Source organism: Macrotis lagotis, chromosome X (genome assembly GCF_037893015.1).
Source record: "Macrotis lagotis isolate mMagLag1 chromosome X, bilby.v1.9.chrom.fasta, whole genome shotgun sequence".
In the NCBI taxonomy this organism is placed as follows: domain Eukaryota; kingdom Metazoa; phylum Chordata; class Mammalia; order Peramelemorphia; family Peramelidae; genus Macrotis; species Macrotis lagotis.
Genome location: NC_133666.1, coordinates 154269541 through 154290831, shown reverse-complemented (window position 1 = coordinate 154290831; position 21291 = coordinate 154269541). Strand labels below are relative to the sequence as shown.

At 37.3% G+C, this 21291-nt stretch overlaps 1 long non-coding RNA gene across 2 annotated transcripts in view; it reads right to left on the bottom strand.

Moving 5' to 3' along the window:
• The window catches only part of LOC141501248 (uncharacterized), a 201691-nt gene that overhangs the window by 89062 nt on the left and 91338 nt on the right, over positions 1 to 21291 (bottom strand). The window contains exon 6 of one of the 2 annotated variants that reach the window (XR_012472181.1): positions 18349 to 18783. The exons of the other annotated variant lie outside the window; for it this stretch is intronic. This is a non-coding gene — a long non-coding RNA (uncharacterized LOC141501248). Of the gene's footprint in view, positions 1 to 18348; positions 18784 to 21291 lie in introns of those variants that run through there. 2 annotated transcript variants of the gene reach the window in all.

Sequence of the window (21291 nt, the reverse complement as noted above, 5' to 3'; positions counted from 1 at the left end):
TAGATCTTTCTGCTTTAATTTTCTTTTTCTGCTTCAATGTTGTTTATACCAGATTTCTTACAGTCTTGAGATCAAAGTTATCCAGTAACAGTGTTAAAGTCATTTAAGTCATTGAAGGCCCTCATAAAGACCCTTAAGATCTTGCCACCATGGGATTGGGTAATAATAATAACTAATATTTACAAAGCAGCAAATATGTGCCAGACACTGTGTTAAGCACTTTGAAATTAACTTATCTTTTTTTTTTGTTTTTGCAAGGCAAAAAGGTTAAGTGACTTGTCCAAGGTCACACAGCTAGGTGATTATTAGGTGTCTGAGGGTGGGCTTTGAACTCAGATCCTCCTGACTCTAGGGCTGGTGCTCTATCCATTGTGCCGTCTAGCTGCCCCAATTATTATCTCATTTGATCCTCACAGCAACATTGGTAGAAAAATACTATTGTTACTCTCAATTTGCAGAAGGGAAACTGAGGCAAGCAGGGTTTAAGTGACTTGCCCGAAGGCGCACTACTAGTAAGTGTCTGAGGCTGCACTTGACCATAGGTCTTCTTAATTTCTGATCAGTGTTGCCTTGATGCCCCTAGGAATCCTTCACTAAGACCTTGCCTTATTCAGGTTAACAGGTTTTGTTTGTTTGTTTCCTTAAAATGTATTAAAATAGTACTTAAGACTTAAATAACTCTGATACTAATGGCATAGCCTTGTTGCCATAGCTCAAAAAGCTATAGATTTACCTGAATCAATATTTTATCCATGCTGAAGTTCCCTTCTATGGTATTGCTAAGTAAACCTTTTTGTTAGTTAATGCATGGTTTATTCATGTCCTATTTGGTTCTGGTCCTGAGACCTAATCACCAAACCATCTTGAGTCAGGTCTGGTCCAGAACAATATATTACCTCTCATCATACTTAGTGGCATGTAAATCATTATTTGTTTTTATATTCTTAAGTGTCTTGAAGACAGAGGCTTTTTATTTTGTTTTCATCTTTCTTTGAGATAGTGTCAGACACATAACAGTCACCTTAAATATTGCATTGTAACTTGCCATTGGAGAGTTGAAGATTCTGCATTGAAATGAGAAATGTGTAAATCATTTTTTATTTTTTACCTATTGCCTTTGCCTATTTATTTGCCTTTTATTATGTTTTAGCCTTTCTGAGTAGTGTTAGCTTTTCAGTTTAAAATAGTATGTTAAAATGTAACAACATCCACTCCATCACATCTTAGTGAAATAGGTAACCTAAATATTGAGACTAAGTAACTTATCCAAGGTCATTCGATCAATAGTTGTCAGAGGTCGAAGCAGACTTTTCTAGTCCCCAGTTTCTAATTGTAGAGATTAGAGAAATCTATCCTAAAAAAAACCTCTTTTAGGCAAATGAAAATATTATTAGAGCCAGGATCATTTTTCTTACTCAAATGTATCTTCCAACTGCACAAGACATTTATTTTTACTTGCCTTCTACCAAGATATATCCTTTCAACTTTTGCTTAAACTTGATGGTGAATTTATCTTTTTTTTAGGTTTTTGAAGGCAAATGGGGTTAAGCGGCTTGCTCAAGGCCACACAGCTAGGTAATTATTAAGTGTCTGAGGCCGAATTTGAACTCAGGTACTCCTGACTCCAGGGCCAGTGCTCTATCCACTGTGCCACCTAGCTGCCCCTGATGGTGAATTTATCTTACAAATTTTTAACTTGGATTTTACTGATAGTTTTAATACATGAAAGATTTACAATTTACAGAAATGAGTAATTGTTTTGTAAGAGAGGGCATTTCATAGACAGCTAATGATGTGAAGTTAATAACTTGAAAAAAAATCAGATGAATTCCTAGGTTAACAATGAAGAAATTGATACAACACAAATATATACAAAGTTGTTTTCTCCCCCTGAATCTTTAAATCTAGTTTCTATGAATTAGGTTGGTTATTAGGAAGGTTTCCTATGAGTTAATTTGAAAAGCAATCTGGATTTCCTGTGCCTCAGCTGGAGCTTGGTTTTAGTGATTTTGTAGCCATGAACTCACAGGAGACCATATGAATACCAAAAAGCTCAGGTTTCATAAATAGCAATTCCTTGGTGGAGGAGGGGGATTTTTGCCATGAACCCACAAGAGACTATAATAATACCAAAAGACTCAGATTTCAGAAAAATAGTGAATAGCTAACAGTCGCATAGCCTTCAGTAAGTGTCAGGTGCTAAGAGAATTATAATAATTATTATCTCATTTAATCTTCATAACAATCCTGAGAGTCATAAATGGTAATTCCTTGAGGGAAGGAGAAATGGGATATGGAGAAAACATTTTCTGGGGATTGTTATCATGTAGTTAGACTTTTAATTCCCCTGAGCCAGTTTCTACTCAAGGACATTTTTGATACCTTTGAAGGAAAAACAAACTGAATCAGCCTGAGGGTAGGTAGTATATTTCTCCTACCACATGAGTTTAATCACACTAATTAAATATATATATATATATATATATATATATATATATATATATATATATATGAAAAATATGTAGTTCACATAAAAGGTAAAATTATTAAAAAGATTTTTCCCTCATGATTGGTGTGACACTCATTCTTTTTGGAGATGCTTATCCTTGGGATCAAACAATATAATACAAAGTTGAAATAAATAAGTAAAACTACTGATTTATACCTTTATTTAATATTTCTTTTCTTATTATGAACTTAACAAGCATCAATACAGTTGAAAATTTCCTTGTAGTGAGAATAGAAAAAAGGGTTGTTGATAAACTGTGAACCCTAAAATTGTAAGAACCTCAAAAATATAGAGGTAAAACAAACATGACAGAAAAATATAGAAGTGTTATTCTCTGGGATTTACCAAACAAAACCTATAGGTAATGGAGACCATCCCATGATGATCACACATGGATTCTTAGATCATTTGGGAAATGAAAAAAATCTTTAACATCCTTACTGGTCTTTGCATAGGAATTTGCACGATCTCCCTTGTCTCTTCCCAGGGGCTTAATTTCTAATTAGTAAGGTAAAGTTGACCTGATCTGAAGTCTAGTATTCTCTAAATGAAATTAATCTTCTATCACAATATAGTTATGAGACATTATCGTTACTTTCATGTGACTTTTTATACTGCTCACCTTCTAAGATCTCTCAGTTACCTTTCCCCTGTGATTGGAGTACTAGAGGGCAGAGCAATAAATTCTTTCCAAAGACTTCCTTTAATGGAAGCCTCATATCAGAACTTTTCAGAGAACTCTCCATTTTCTATCTGCATCTCTGCTTGGTTTCATTTAGGGATCTCTTGGTGGTTCTCCAAACCATCATTCCCTCCTTTTCAGCTTCCTTTTATGAACTGACTTCCGCTTTTGATTATAAGCTCAATGCAAATTGCCTGGCATATAATAGATATTAAATAGCTATTTATAGAATTAGATTGTCTCCTTATGAACTTGTGAAACTGCCAAACCATCCTGCTTGCCCATCTGAACTCCCTTTAGTCTCTTATTTTGTAAATTATGCACCATTGCTATTTTGTTTTCTTTTTTCTAATATTTTTATTATCATTTCCCACCTAAATTTCCCCCTACTACAAAAACTCTAAATAGTAATTAGAGTCATGTGAACATAACCACACATTAGTTGTATCTGAAAATTGTCCCATTCTGTATCTCTATTCCAATACTTCTCTGCTAATAGTTGGGAAGCATGATTGATCATTTTGTTGTGAGAGAAATTGATGTCACTGTCATAAAGATGAGAGTCATTTTGAAGGTTAAAAACTCAAACTGGCCCTGGAAGTATAAAAGCTCAGAATTTTTATTTCACAAACCTGCAAGTTCACAGATTAAAGCTTTTTTAATAGAGAGACAAAAAGTGGCATGAGGACAGGATGAATAACAAAAATCTAGGTAAGGTGCCTGAGGGAAAGAGTGAAAGGAAAGCAGCCAGAAGAACTGACTGGGCTAAGACTCAAGCAAATCTTGCCCATTCTCTGGGCATAGAAGGGTCAGGAGAATTTTGGACTAACCTATAGGTAATGGAGACCATCCAACACCCCCTATTTGATTGAGGTCAGGTAAAGGTTGGAAGCTGAAGAAGGGAGGGATGAGCTGAGGTTGCTCTTATCATGGAAAATTTACATTTAGCAATGAAGTTACATTGAACAACAGGAGGCAATTTACATCTGATTATGGCTCATGTTGCCAAGGGGAGTCTTCCAAAAATATCACAAAAAACATTTCTTAATATTAAAAACTAGTCAAATATTTCTCCTTCTACAATTTCATTAATCATTGATCTTAAAGTTTTCACAGGGGGCGGAGCCAAGATGGCGACATGAAGGGATCCAATCTTAGGAGCTCTCTGATAAAAACTCATCAGTCAAGGACTCTAACTAAACTTTCGAGAGACAGAACCCACAAAGGGACCCAGTGAGGCAGTTCTCCTACTCAAGGTAACCTGGAAAAGAGCAGAAAAGCTCTGCTCCCTGGGGTTGGAGGGGGCGCCCACCAGAGGGGTGGCCTGCCAGAGCCAAAGAACTTCAGCCTCCCAGAGGCAGCCCCAGGGTGCTGGAAGCCACAGCTCACAGCAGTGGGGGGAGTCTCCTGAGCTGCACCCTGGGGAGCACCAGGCACAAAGTGGGGGAACAGCGGGGGACCTCCGCCAGAGCGAGCATGTGGAGCCCAGCCCTCAGGGCATACAGCAAGCAGCTTGATCTTTCCACAGCCCAGATCTGGAAACAGAAGCAGGCCAGCCGCGAGCCGGTAAGCAGGAGCCCCCAGGGCATGAGCCCATTGAGCTGAGGGAAGGGAGTGACAAGAGACTGCAGAGCTCTGTCCTCTGCCCCAGAACAGGACTCTGGGGCTCTGACCACATTCAGATCCTGATCCCAGTCTAGGCCCCCCATAGAACAACAGCCCCCCCCCCCCACCTTGGGCCCATGGCAGAGGGGGGCACTTATGTTCATTCACAGACCAGGAGGGAGGACAGAACCTCACACACTGAGACCCTTGTGGGAGTGTCCCAAAAGCTCAGGAAGCACCCCAAAAACAGGCTTAGGCTGGGAAAATGAACAAGGAAAGAAATAAGAGGAAGACCATTGAGAAATATTTTGCAAATGAGCCCAAGAAGGATCAAAATACTCAGTCTGAAGATGAGGAAGCACAAGCTCCTGCATCTAAAGACTCCAAGAAAAACAGAAATTGGGCTCAGGCTATGACAGAGCTCAAAAAAGACTTTGAAAATCAAATGAGGGAGTTAGAACAAAACTGGGAAAAGAAAGGAGAGAGATGCAGGAAAAACATGAAAATGAAGTCAGCAGCTTAGTCAAGGAAATCCAAAAAAATGCTGAAGAAAATAGCATGCTAAAAAACAGCTTAGGTCAAATGGATAAAACAGTTCAAAAAGTTATTGAGGAGAAGAATGCTTTAAAAAGCAAAATTGGCCGGATGGAAAAAGAGATAAGAAAACTCTCTGAGGAGAACAAATCCTTCAGACAAAGAATAGAATTCAGGGAGATTGATGAATTTACCAGAAATCAGGAATCAATACTTCAAAACAAAAAAAAAATGAAAAATTAGAAGAAAATGTGAAATATTTCACTGAAAAAACAACTGATATGGAAAACAGACTTAGGAAAGGTAATTTGAAAATTATTGGAATACCTGAAAGTCATGATCAGGAAAAGAGCCTTGACATCATTTTCAAAGAATTACTACAGGAAAATTGCCCTGATATTCTAGAAGCAGAGGGCAAAATAGAAATGGAGAGAATCCACTGATCCCCCGAGAAAGAGATCCCCAAAAACCAACACCCAGGAATATTATAGCCAAATTCCAGAACTCCCAGGTCAAAGAGAAAATATTACAAGCAGCCAGAAGGACACAGTTCAAATATCATGGAGCTGCAGTCAGGATCACACAGGACTTAGCAGCAAATACATTGGAAGCTCGTAGGGCTTGGAATACAATATACCGGAAGGCAAAAGAGCTTAGAATGCAGGCAAGAATGAACTACCCAGCAAGGCTGAATGTCCTCTTCCAGGGAAAAAGATGGACTTTCAATGAACCAGGGGAATTTCAAAGGTTCCTTTTGGAATGGCCAGAGCTGAACCCAAGGTTTGATCTTCAGATACAGGACTCAGGTGAAGCATGAAGATTGGAGGAGAGGGGGGAAATATGAGGGACTTAATGAGGATGAACTGCATGTATAGAAAAATGATACTGATAATGTTCATATGAACCATCTCAGTTAATAGAGCAGGTGGAGCTTTTGTAGTTGAAGCACAGGAGAAAGCTGAATTCGAAGATAAAATATGGTGTAAAAATGGAGTCAATAGGAAAAAAGGGAAATGGAATGGGAGAAAGAAAAAGGAGAGGGGGAATAGTCCAAGACATTTCACATAATAACATTTTTTTTATTACAATGAGGTATTGCAATGATATGGAAGGGGGAAGGCAAGCGGGAATGAGGGAACCTTTGCTCTCATCAGAGATGGCTAGGAGAGAAAACAGCAAATATACTCAATGGGGTATAGACATCGGGAGTAAGAAGGAGTGGGGAGCAGGGGGAAGGGGTGGGGATGTGAATAAAGGAGGAGAGGATGGACCACGTGGGGAGAGTGATCAGATATAACACATTTTCTTTTTTACTTCTTGCAAGGGGCTGGGATTGGATGGCCTGCCCAGGACCATAGGGCCAGGTGGATTCTGGGCCTAAGGGGTGGTATGGGGGGCTCTGGGCTTCTTGGCTCCAGGACTAGGGATCTGTCTGCTGTGCCACTCAGCGACCCTACAGCAGAGTCAGAGTGAAAGGAGAGAGAAAATATAGTACATGGTAGTGGAGAAATAAGAAAGGAGGGAGTTGCGATCAGCAATGGCAATGTTGGAAAAATATGGAAATTTTGTGATGGACTTATCATAAAGAATGTGATCCACTCACCACAGAGTTGATGATGTTGGAACAAAGACTGAAGCACATTTTTTGTTATTATTATTTGGGGCAGGGTGCAGGGCAAGTGCGGCTGGGTGGCTTGTCTGGGGCCACATAGTAGGGTGATCTTTGGGTGTCTGGGGCTGGATTCAGACCCAGGTGCTCCTGGCTCAAGGGCCAATGCTCTGTCTGCCACCCAGCCACCCCTACTATTATTACTATTTTATTTTATTTTGGGTCTTTTTTTTTCTTCTTTTTGTTTTTTTGCAGGGCAGTGGGGATCAGGTGGCTTGCATGTCACATGGCTGGGTGATTATTGGGTTTACGAGGCTGGATATGGACTCGGGTGCTCGTGGCTTCAGGGCTGGTGCTTCGTCCATTGTGCCACCTGGCCATACCTACAATTATTACTATTATTTTTTTTAATTTTAATTTTTTTCCTCTCCCCTTTACTTTTTCACCCAAGCAAGTCTATCTATATTCATGGGGGGAGGGGTATTTTGTTTACTTGTAAACAAGCATATTTTATTAATGTAAAAAACCATTTGTACAAAATGAGAATAAAAAATAAATTAAAATGAAAAAAAGTTTTCACAGTCATCATCTTTTATAAGGCTTATTTTCTTCTGTAACATTTCATACAAATCCTTCCAGGTTCTCTGAAACTATATCCCTTATAATTTTTTACTATGTAATACTAGTCCATTTTATTTGCATAACATAATTCATTTTGCTATTATACACATGATGAACAGCCATAGGAAACCAAATTACAATTTTTCACTGCAGCAATACTGCTATAGTTTTTTGTTTGTTCATTTGTTTTTAATATGTGGTTCCTCTTTCAATTTGATATCTTTGAGGTTTAAATCTGGTGATTAGATCACTGAATCAAAGGGTAAGCACATTTTAGTAACTTTGGGGATATAGTTCAAGATTGCTTTCTGAAATGTTCAAACTATTTTGTTGCTCCATTAAAGTTCATTAGCATGTCTTAATTCCAAGTGATTCCTCTAAATATTGTTATTTTCTCTTTTCTTTTTTTTGATTTTTAAAATTGGTTAGCTTTGTCAATCTGATGAGTATGAAGTATATCTTTAAAGTTCTAGTGAAGTGTAAATAATTATTTTTTTAGAAAAATGTCACTGGCTTCTTATATAGAGTGAAATCTATTAATTATCATTTAGTTAATTTGTTACATGGTTACATCAGTTAATTTGACTATATGTGAATAAATCTGTATTATTTATTGAATAGAGATATTGAATAGAGATGTACATTATTTTTAATTTAGGTCTTTTTTTTTTAAATTAAGAACCTGACAAACATCAGCAAAATGAACGTCCAAACCTAGAACTCCAAGGGCTGATTAGACTGCAGTGACAATAATTTTTAATTGCATGCCTAGCCCTTAGTCATAGAGACCCATGACAGACTCAATGACTTTTTGAGGACTCATCAGGAATGGAGCGTGGCTCTTGGGATTTGGTGAACTCTCTTCTTGTCTAGGTGACTTTTGACTTGAATCTAAAGGACAGATACTAGGTGAGTTATAATTATACATTTTTAAATTTGTGTTTAATTGTGTTTTAATTTATGTCAAAGGGTTTATTGTTATTGATGCCGGTCTCATTGGTTTAGTCTTCCCAGATTCTGGATTTAGCACCTGATTCACAGAGCATAGGACATATAGATTTTTCCAGGCACCTTCATGAAGCATTTCTAGTTTGGAAGAATTGTCTAGTTTTTGCTCTGTGGTATAATCTTTGAAAATTCAGGGTCATAGTTATGCTATGATAAATTATGAGAGTATTTCTTATGTATGTTTTCTAAATAACTACATAGAAATAGTGGAGGAGAAATTCCTCCCTCAGTAATACAGAATGTGCTCAGTCTAAACAGTGAATATGTAGGAAATATTTTATTGCAATGATAAGGCTTTGATTTAATACATTTCTTTTAATACATTTAATATAATTTAATAATTTCCCTTTTTTCTTTTTTGTTCTTTTTTTGGGGGGGTTGCTAGGCAATGGGGTTAAGTGATTTGCCCAAAGTCACACAACTAAACAATTTTTAAGTGTCTGAGGCTGGATTTGAACTCAGGTCCTCCTGACTCCAGGGCCAGTGCTCTATCATTGTGCCATCTAGCTGCCCCTGCTAGTTTATTTCCTAAGTGCATTTTGTCGTCATGAAAATATAACTTTAATTTTATAATCTTAGCTCATATTCCGAGAAGAAAAAATCAACATTCTGGAAATTTTCTCCATATACTTTATCTTTCAACATAATCTTTCTCATCATTGGCATATGAGTAAACATACATACAAATTACATATAATTCATGTAATCGTTCCACCAGTCAATCAACAAGCATTTATTAAGCAACTCCTAGCTATCAGGTATTACACTAGGTTCATATAAAGATGAAAATGAAATGGCTCCGCCTTCAGGAAGATAATATTGTCATGCATAGGTATATATAAAATATATGACAGATTATATGGCTTAGTGAATGGTCATCCTGGGATTCAAGTTCCAAAGTCTTATTTTTTCCTTATATTTGCTGTATGTCTGAACAAATCACCTAATTTCTCAATATCCCAAGAAATTTCTAAGACTAGAAGTTTCAGAGCAAATATCAATCTACACTGAGAGAGGAAGTACCTCACTGGAAGTTATATAAACCACTATAATCACAGACAGATTACCAGGTAGACAGATAGACAAAATAGACAGATAGATATAGATAGATAGTGTACACACAAAATAAAGTGCATTTTGCTGGGGAAACACATTGGCAGCCAGGGAATCAGGAAAGATTACATGTAGATGACACTTGAGACTTGAAGGAAACTAGAAATTCTAGGAATTGCATTCCATGGGGACAATGAGGGTAATCACACACACACACACACACACACACACACACACACACACACACACACACAGAGAAAAACAGAATTGTATATGAAGAACAATGAGAGAGAGTCAGTTCAGCTGAACCATAGCGTATGTAAAGAGAATGAATAAGATCGGGAAAATATAGGACCATGTAAAATGTTTTAAATACCAAACTGAAGAGTTTACATTTGATACTTAAGATAATAGGAAGTCATTGAATAGGAAAGAGATATGATTAGGCCTAAGTTTTGGAAAAATTATCTTGGCAGCTGTGGATTTGGTAGAAGTTTCAGGTAGGATCTAATGGTATCATTAAGAAGTGATTTCAGTAGTGAGGAGAAGAGGACTTGAATAGAATGGTGGTCAAATGAATAGAGAGATGAGAACAGATGTAAGACATATTTTGAGGATGACAATGAAGCTTCAAACCTTGCATATTCAAACATTCATATATATATATATATATATATAGAGAGAGAGAGAGAGAGAGAGAGAGAGACATATATATCTATATATAGAGAGATATCTATATCTATCTATCTATCTATCTATCTATCTATCTATCTATCTATCTGCACCTGACTCTGAGGAAGGTGACCAACTTCCAGATGAAGGCTTCAGAAAGGGTAGAGGATCAGTCAATATGATGTTGGCTGCCTGACAATGCAAGGAAAAATACCAGGAATAGAACAGAGGTATGTAAACAACATTTGTAGATCTGACCAAGGCCTTTTATACCATCAGTTATGAGGGTTTATGGAAAATTATGTCAAAATTTGGTTGCCTGGAAAAGTTCATTAGTACTGTAGGTCAATCTCATGACAGCATGCATGCCCAGATCCTGGATAGTGGACAATGCTCTTAAGATTTCCCAGTCACCAATGGAATGAAACAAGGCTGTGTCTTTGTTCCCACACTTTTTAGCATATTTTCAGTCATGTTATCAAATGCCCTCACTGAGGATGAACATGGCCTCAAGGTCAGCTACCACACTGATGCAAATTCTTCAACTTGAAAAAGCTGCAAGCTAAGACCAAAGTGGAGGGAGTATTGGTGCATGATCTTCTGTTTGCAGATGTTTGTGTACTAAGTGCAGTCTCTGAAGCTGAGATGCACCAAAGTATGAATAGATTCTCTGCTGCTTGTGCTAATTTGGGTCTAACAATTAACACCAAGAAAACACATGTGCTCCATCAGCCAGCACCACAACATCCATATGTGGAACCATCGATTACAGCAAATGGAGAAGTCTTGAGTACTGTGGACAAGTTCACCTTGGACAAGACACCTTGACAGTGTCCTTTCCAAGGAGATACATATTGACAATGAGGTTGACACATGCACTGTCAGAGCTAGATCATTATTCGGGAGTCTCCAAAAGAAAGTGTAGGAGAGAGTATACTGACCTATTGTGCTGACCTCATTGCACGATACCTGTGAAACCTGAGGCAATATACTAGGACCATGTCAGGAAACTGAATTGCTTCCATTTAAATTGTCTTAGGAAGATTCTGAAAGCCACCAGCAGGAGAAGATACCAGAAACTAAAGTCCTTTCCTGAGCTAAACTGCCTGGCATTTCAAGATTACTACAGAGAGTACAACTACAATGGGCTGGACACATTGTCAGAGTACCAGACATAGGCTTGGCAACAAAACTATTTTATGAAGAATTCACATAGGACAAGTGCTCACAAGGGGGTCAGAAGAAGTGATACTGAGACACCCTGATGGTCTCATTGAAGAACTTTAGATTTGATTGTACAGCATGGAGACACTGGAATAGGACCACCCATCAGGGCATGCCCCCATCAGTGAGGTTGGCAGAATTGAAGCATTTCAAAGGAAACATGACATATGTAAGTTTAGAGTACCTACCCCAAGGGTGGGTTCACTCATATGAACTATTTTTGCCCAACTTGTGGTAGAGCATTCCAGTCTCATATTGTTCTGATCTGCCCCAGTCAGACATATTGTAATTTGTTTCACACACAGTGATGTCATTTTGGTCTTCTTCAATAACAAAGGACAAGAACCAACCAACCATATATACACCTATTACTAGCTGTATTTCCCTCCACTCTCTTCCTCCCCACTCTCACTTATTCTATTCTCTCTCTCCTTTCATCCTGTCCCTGTCCAAAAGTGTGTTGTATATGAGTACCCTCTCCCACAATTTTCCCTTTCTTCTATCACATATGCCCCCCTTCCCTCTTCCCATTCCCCCTAATCTCAACCCTTTATTCTCATTTTTCTCTAGGGTAAGATAGTTTTCTATATCCTATTAAGTGTGTATGTTATTTCCTCTCTGAACCATTTCTGATGAGAATGAAGGCTCACTCACTCCCCCTTGCCTCTCCCCATTCCTCTTCATTGAAAAAGCTTTTTCTTGACTCTTATATGAAATAACTTAGCCTCTTTTTCCTCTCCTTTCTCTTCCTCCCAGTACTTTCCTTTATCACCCATTGACTCCATCTTTTTACTATAATATACCATTATATTCCACTCCTTCCTGTGCCCTGTCTATATATGCTCCTTCTAACAGCTCTTATAAATAAGAAAGTTCATATGAATTATCAACTCATATATTGATCTTCTTCCCATGCAGGAATACAAACAGTTGAACTTCATTAAGTTACTCATAGTTAGTCCTTCTCTTCCACTCCCTCTATGGTTCAGCAGAGTCCTGTACTTGAAGTTCAAATTTTCTGTTAAGTTCTGGTTGTTTCAGTAGGAAAGTTTGAAAGTCCCTTGTTTCATTGAAAGTCCATCTTTTCCCTCAAAAGAGGATTTCATTTTTTCTGAATAGTTGATTCTTTGTTGTGAACCAAGATCCTTTGCATTCCAGAATATCATATTTCAATCCCTTTGAGCCTTTAATGCAGATGCTGCCAGATCCTGTGTAATCCTGACTAGAGAGCGACAGTAGTTGAATTGTTTGCTTCTGGCAGCTTTTAGTATTTTCTCTCTGACTTGGGAGTTCTGGAATTTGGCTATAGGGTTGCCAAGAGTTTTTTTTAGGGGGCATCTCTTTTAGGAGGTGATCAGTGAATTCCTTCAATTTCCATTTTACCCTCTGCTTCTAGGATCTCAGGGCAATTTTGCTGTATTATTTCTTGAAAAAATGAAGTCTGGGCTCTTTTCTTGCATGTGACTTTCAGGTAGCCCAATAATTTTAAAATTATTTCTTCTGGATCTGTTTTTGAGTTGGTTGTTTTCCCAATGAGATATTTCACATTTTCTTCTAATTTTTTACTTTTTTTGGAAGAGTTTTATTTCTTCCTGATTTCTCACAAAGTTATCAGCTTCATTTAGTTCTACTCTGCATTTGAAGGAGTTATTTTATTCAGAGAGCTTTTTGTTTAAATCTCCTTTTCTAGCTGACCAATTCTGACTTTGAAGGCATTCTTCTCCTCATTGGCCTTTTGTTATGCTTTTTCCATTTGGCCTAAACTGGTTTTTAACATATTATTTTAACATATTATTATTAACATATTATTTTTAACATATTATTTTCTTCAGTTTTCATTTTTTTGTATTTCTTTCACCAAACTGCTGATTTGGTTTTCATAAATTATCTGCATTGCTCTCATTTCTCCTCCCAATTTTTCCTCCACCTCCCTTAATTGCTTTTCAAAGTCTTTTTTGAGCTCATCCATAGCCCGAGCCCACTTTCTATTTGCCTTAGTGGCTTTGCATACAGAAGTTTTGAGTTTGTCATCATCTGAATCTTCCATGGGAACAAAATAATTTTCTATGGCCTTTTTCTTTTGTTTGCTCATTTCCTCAGCTTATGAGTAATTTAGTAATTTAGTGCACTTCCAAGAATTTTGGGGGTTTTTGGGACACCCCACTGGGACATTTATTCCATGTGGATCTTATGCTCTCTTGCCTGTGCTTTGATATGTAGATGACCATGCTCCCCTCTACCCTGGAGCTGTGAAGAGGGTCCCTGCTCAGCTATCTTAGTATGGAAACCTAAACTGCAACCTGGATCTGAGTGTGGGCAAACAACAGAGATCTGCCCTGGGGAGAGGAGAGAGATTTCTTCAGTCTCCCTCTACTCCTTTGCCATCTGTGGGCTGTGCTCTGACTGGCTTCCCTGATTCCTGCTGCAGGTTCTCACCACAGGGCTGCTCTGAGGCTCGTGTTCCCACACTCTGGTGCAACAGAGTTTTCTCACCACCCCTTCAAGATGATACTGGTAATCCCTAGGCTGCTCTGTGGCTGTGGCTTTTTCCCCAACTCCCATCCAGGTGAAACACACCTTTCCTGTGGAATTTCTAAGTTGTCTTGCACTGGGAAATTGTATCACCCAGTCTTTGTGGGTTCTGCCCCTCTAAATTTTGGCTAGAGTCATAATTTGATGGCTTTTTGAAGTTTCAGGGAAATCCTGCCTTCATGCTGCCATCTTGGCTCCACCCCCTAAATTCACTTTTTAAAAAATTTCTCTTGTTTTTCTTTCTTTCCCCTTAATATTAATTCCCTATACAGAAAATGACTAATCTATAAACATGTTAAACACAAATGTGTACATACAATATTTACTAGACTGTCTCTGAGGAGAGGGAAGTAGAAGGAAATCATGTAAATTAAAATATGCATATGGCATGTGATGAATGTTGAAAAACTTTCATAACATGTAATTGGAAAAAATAAAATAAAATATATTTTGGAAAAAAAAGAATGATGTATTATTAACATTCAGCTCCATCTTGAACATTATATACCCTGCTGCCCTGGTTACATATACTTCTTCATATTTTGAATGTTTCAACCCAGTCTTTCCTCAAATAATTTCATTAAAGCTCATAAATTGCTTAAGAACCAAACCCCTGCTTGGACTTCTGTGGTATGTAATGCTTACTTGCTGTCCTTCAAAAGGTGCTAACTACAGAAATCTCTTTCCTTGGAATCCTGAACTATTTACAATTCAGATAACAAAGTTGAGAGAAATGATTATTAAATAACAAATTATTGGAGAGATCCCAGAACTTTCCCAAAAATTTAACCTACTTAGCCCATTCATAAAGAATTTGATCTAAGATGAATTCCAGTCCATTATGTTCCTTTGTGGGGTGGAGTGGGATGGGGTGTGGAGAGGACAAGAATCCTTTGTCTAGATTGCCTGAGGTTGGGGATTGTCTGAGAGGGAGAATAATAAGAATTATATCCTCCAGCCCCTCATTAAAAAAAGGTCCACCTTATTATAATATTCATTCTTCTCATTAATTGTTAGCCAATCAGAGTCGATTGCCACCCACAGGAATTTCCACTCTTCCAAGAGCACTGGAAGTGATGAGTGAGCTCCATGAGAAATCTTTGGCATTTCAGAATGCTACTGAGCCTTTTATTATCTGCTGGCATAATCAGCAAAATGATTAATTACCCAGAAACTATGTCTCAAACTTTTTCTGCATCCCGAATTTAAGATTATACATAATGTATAAGGATTCTAAATTTTGCATACAAAATGGGAAGGCAAATTATACTTTGGAAAGATGAGTAATTTCTCTTTGAAAGAGAGATAAAGGAGTGGGATGTTTACAATATAGTTGTTTAAAGTTATCCATTTAGCATGACATTCAATAAGTGGCACATTGTCAAGAAAGCACATAAAAGGATATGTTTTGGTACAAAATTTTTTGAAATCAGGTACATTTGAGCCTCAGTACCCATAAATAGCATTTAATGCCTTCACATATTGAAAATGTAGTTCCCAGGTTATAAAGGTCAAACAAAATAGATAACTTTCTTTCACTGTGATGAACCATTCTCTACCCTGATTTTTTTATTGTTTTAGGACACAATACAGAGAAAGACTAATGATTTTAGGTTTATCTAGAGGTATTCTTTCACTGATCATATGAGAAAATTTGAGGATAAGTGCATTATGGGAATTTTTAAAAAAATTAAAGCAATTATCCAACCAACCATCAGCATTATTCTTCAAATTGTTGAAGTGAGAGAAGGGGACCACTTCAATGGAATTTTTAATAATTATATTCATGATGTAATATTTGTATGCTATATCATGATCAAGAATAGTACTTTTTTTTAGTTTTACCTACACCACACTAGCTCATTAAAGATGTAAATTCTGTGTTAACACAGCTATATTTAAAGAGAGAACCCAGGGAATGTTTTCACTATGAACTTGGGGAAGTTAGTTGAATGGGAAAATCTTACACCTTTCACTTAATTTGAATTATTCATTTATTCACAAATCAACTGACTGTTGGGAAGATAAACAATACAAAATTATTGAGATTGAGTAAATTGACCTGTTTATGAAATAACTCCAGAGAATGAAGGGGACCTTATCAAGATTACTCACAATAGCCATTGTTTGCCCAAGAGTCTTTTCCAATGAACAGGAGAGAAGAATGAAGGATAGTCATGAATTCTGAGCAAAAAAAGGACATTTTCCAGTTATACAAAAACTGTCCAAACCATGAGTGCAAAAAGTATTTTTGCAGTGAATATAGACTTATGTGTACTATTCAAAGATCAGGAGGACTGAATCCAGAGACAATTCTCTTTTTTACCTAGCTGGGTTGCTCCAAAGATTCTTAGGGCAAAGATATAACCTAACAAAGCACAAACATTCTGATAATCAACTTGCCCCTTCTCTCCAACCTACTGAAAACACAAGTCTATAAAAGTTGTCAACCTATACCAGTTACTTGGCCAATTACAAGACTAGCTTGTGACTTTATAGAGAAATTTAGAGAAGTTGTTACAAATGTATCTAAAATCTCATGTCCCCTAAAGTTACAAAATTATACGTACTCTTTGAACCAAGAATCTTACTACTAAGTATATACCATAAAGATCTCAAAGAGGCATGACCTGTATGTACAAAAATATAATAGTAATTTTTGTGGTTCAAAAAACTGAATTAGAGTAAAAACTGTCTTTGGAAAAATGTCTGCACACCATATTTTTACATTTAATCTGCATTATTAACATTTTCATCATCACTTAAGGTTAGAAAATTGATAATATAATAAATCAAGCCCTGGTTTACATTTGCTAATTTTCAAAGTATAAATGCTCCCCCTGAAAATTTAACATTGGACTCTCTGGTACTATATCTGACTGAGAATGTCTAACAATTAAGAAATAACTGAGAAAATTATGACATATGAATGTAATGGAATATTACTGTGTTATAAGAATAATGGGAAAGAGACAGTAACAAGGGGAAAAAAAGGCCTGAGAAAATTTCTTTCAACTAATTCACAGGGAACTAAATAGAATAAGCCTCACAAAACAGGAAATAACAATAACTGTAAAATAAATACATTTGAATGATTTAAGATCCCTGAAATGACCATATTTCCAGAGGAATATGATGAGGCATTCTATCCATCTTCTGACTGATAAGTGATAGGTATAAGTCTATGTGTGTTTGTATGACATGCCATTATTTTCTCATTTGATGTTTAACAAGTCTGAGATGCAGGGGCTATTCTTTTTTTCCCAGATGAAGAAACTGAAGCTGAAAGTAGTTAAATGTCTTTTCTAAAGTCATTACACTAGCAATTATCTTATATGTAGGAAAACTCAAGTTTTCCTCAATACAGGCCCAGCTGTCTACCCCCATCAACTGCCTTTGGTAACCTCTCTGAAATGATCCAAATTAGGCAGGGACTTTGGAAGATACCTTGGGCCAGGGAAGGACTGAAGGGTTCCTAGATGTCCATGTACTTAATATTCTTTTTTTCAGTTTTACAAGCAAACTCTTGGGAGGATGATATCATCCCCCTCAGTGATCTGGTTAGAGCTCTATGGCTTCTCCCTTTATTCTCAGTCTATTTGAACTGATAGTAGTATTTGCCCAGACTACAACTGTCACAATATCCTGTTCAGATTCCACCAATTTATCATCAGAAAGACCCCATAACTATATTCTGAAGTCAATCAGATGGGACTCTACCCAGGAAGAATGATTTCATTACCCTTGAGACAGGTTGGGCATAGATTGTGGCAAGCCTTGGCAAAAATTTGAAGAAAACCAATCTACTATCCTATTTCTTTAGGTAAGAAATTTGTCCCCTCCCTTGGAGATACTCATCTGAGAACTTACTGTAAGGGGAATTCATTTTTACAAGGTCTGGTGCAAATAACATCTCAGCATTACATATAAAGGGACACAGAGCATATCCCTTCTAGATGCTCAACAAATATAGTTGACTGTAAAAGTAGGTCCTCAAAGAGTTTTCCACACCACAGAAGTCTAAAGCAGAGAGCTTTTCAGTTCTGGCTGCATTGGATCAGACCCTCAGGAGCTCTTATTCTTCATACAATTCAGGTTTCTGTTTGAACTCAGGTTACTCCCTCCATACCTCCATCTTAGTTGGAGAAAGTTGGGAATTCACTGTCTTCCAGGGGATAATTAGAGAATATGCCTTGGACTGTCTAACATTCAGCCACTCTGTTTGGCTTCTATCTGAGAAGGAACCTCTGGATCAGAGACCATACAGTGGGTCCTGACTAGGGGCTCTTATTCCCTGTCCCTATCCCAAGAGATCACCTTGCTTGCACTGCCACCAGCTCCCTTAGAAGGCCCTCTGCATCCTTTGCACTGTCTTTGAACTAGAGCTCTGCCTCTAGTTGCTAAATTGTACTTGCTCAGTTTACCTCCATTCTCACTACTGCTGGCTGAAATTTTTCAGGACAGTCAAAACAATTATTGAAAGCTGGTCTCAGTTCTTTATCCTCTGGCGAAGTGTCCTCCAGCAACCTCTATTTCTTATCTCAAGGAGTGTCTTTGTATCTCCTGAAACAAAATTTGGAGGACTCTGGCTGTAGGACGCCAGACAGTGTCTTGCCATCTGATCAAACAGTCCTCTTCCTCTGTTTTTTCCTGGGCTCTTTCCCCAATTCAACTACAATGTGAGCAGTTGAAGCTGTTTTTCTTCCCAACCTGACAAATGTTATAGGCCAGCACCTAGTATTAGAAATAGAGGATCTAAGATGGTGAATGCGAACTAAGAACTGTTGACATTCAGTCATTTTCAGTGATGCCCAACTCTTTATGACCCCATTTTGTGGTTTTCTTAGCAAAGATACTGGCATGGTTTCCTGTTTCCTTCTCCAGCTCATCTTCCAGATGAGGAGATTCAGGTAAACTGAGCTTTTCCAGGATCAAATAGTAAGTGTCTGAGGCCAAATTTGAATCAGGAAGATGCATCTTCCTGACTTCAGCTCTCTATCCATTGTAGCAGCTGGCTACCCCTTGTAACACCCCCTTGCTAAGGATGACTCTCCCTCCCAAGAGTGATAAGAAAAGTAGCTTTTCTTTTGATTCAGATTCATACCCATAGGCTAGAAATATTTTAGACATAACAGAAAGATATAATGCTGTCCCTCTTAGTATATAAAACATCCATCTTAGAGAGACTGGAGGAGAACTTTCTCATTTGTGGTTGGAATTGGAATTAAAACAGCAGTACTTCTCACTCTTGACTGGACCATATTGCTCTTCCTTAAGATAAAGATTTGTTTTTGCTTAGAAGTTATAATAGCTATTATTATCAATTATTTTTTACTTCAAAACTCAGATGCTCCAAATGATGAACCCCCCTTGCCAAATTTGATGAGACTGATAATGTGACTCATTCAACTTGAATAGTTCTATCCAAAGTTATTGTATCAATATTTGCCCCCACAGAATTTATTTTGACTTGTGGCACTAGTGATTTAGATCATCACTGTAATCTAAATTATGAAGAATTTTGTAACAACCCATCAAGATTTTTAGAAACACCCTGAGGTATTAGGCTCAGGAATCAGTACTTTGTATAATAACAGTCTATTGAGAACATATTTCATCTGGAAATGAAAAAGTAAGCTCAAAATTTTAGAGGTAATGTTATTGGTGGATTTGTGACTTTTCACTTAAAACAATTATCATAGTATGAAGAGAACCATAAGATGGAAATTAAAAGAAGCTCTACAATGATGCAAAGTGGTAATGAGAAAGATCAACTAAAGAATGAGAGAAACTAGTAGGCACTACAATCTTTCTGAAATTCTTGGAAATTAATGTACTGTACTGATACTGAATTTTTTTGAGAAAAACTAAAACATCTGTGAACTTAGTACAACTTCCAAACTCTGAATGAACTTAGTCTTAGGGACGAGTCACAGACTTCTACTCACCATACATTCTTATAGCTAGCTCAGTTGTCCTTTTATATGGCACAGTGGATAGAGCTGTGGCCTGAAGTCAGAAAGACCTGAGTTCAAATCCAGCCTCAGACTCTTAATAGCAGTGCAAGTCACTTAACCCTGATTGCCTTGTATCCAGGGCCATCTCTAGTTGTCCTGAATCATATCTGAACACTGGACTCATTCACAAGCATGTTGTTGCATCGGCTCCCTGATGTCATGGTCTTCTTTGAGAACAAAGGACAAAACATCCTCATTGTCATAAGGACTGTAGAGATCAGAAATATTTCACTTAGAGAAGTTACATAATAAAGCATCTTATTAACATAGGCACTATTGAGTAGAGCAGTGGTCACTAAGGCTCAGTACACAAGAGTATTGCATGACCTTTAAGGCCCAATATATCAGGAGGGGATACAAACTTGAACCTTAATATACACTGATTCTTTGAATAAACTGCAAGAATCACAGATGCCTGACAATAACTAACATATGCCATTTCTCTGAAGAATTCTCTGACTTTTTTTGGTACTGAATTCTAGTACTAACTTTCTTACAAATAACACATTCCAAAAACTTGCTCCCTCATACCTTCAAGGTGACCTTAAATAGGACCATGAAATAGCTGTTAGCTGTTTTCTAAGCACAAATTCCAAGGGTTTCCAATCTTACTTTACAAATAAGGAATTTTATATGATTGAAGTAGGTCCTCCTGACCCTTATATAGTATTGAAGGAATTCAGTCCTATTAACTCAGCAGCTTTCCACTTTATAGGAACTGAAGAGTGATTTATTATATTAATGTAAGTGGTCCACAGCCCATTTCAATAAATCTAATCAGAATATAATGACAAAAACTTTTAGAGTAAGGAAGGAGTGACATAGTTCTCCCCACACACAACTCAGTTGAAGTTGTTTCAGATTCACTTATTAAATTAATGGATTCAGACTATAATCACAAAATGTAAGCTAGGTATTGTGATTTTTTCCAATAAAGTGTGAATAAATCACAAATTTCAGAGGATTCTAGAGCTTTGGCCATGGGATAAAGGCAAATGACAGTGCAGGAAACAACTCCTTGGTGTTTAAGAGAATCAGTCATACTGCCATGGACCTATGTATAAAAACAATACATCATAGTTTTTAGTTGTCAAGAATTTCAGTTTTAAGATTTGGAGTCAGAAGTGGAGGAAAGACCAGGTCTTACAGAAAAAATTACTCTTGAAAGGAAAGAAAAAAGAATGTCTCCTCCCTCCCTCCCACTGACCATGACATAGAAGAGATT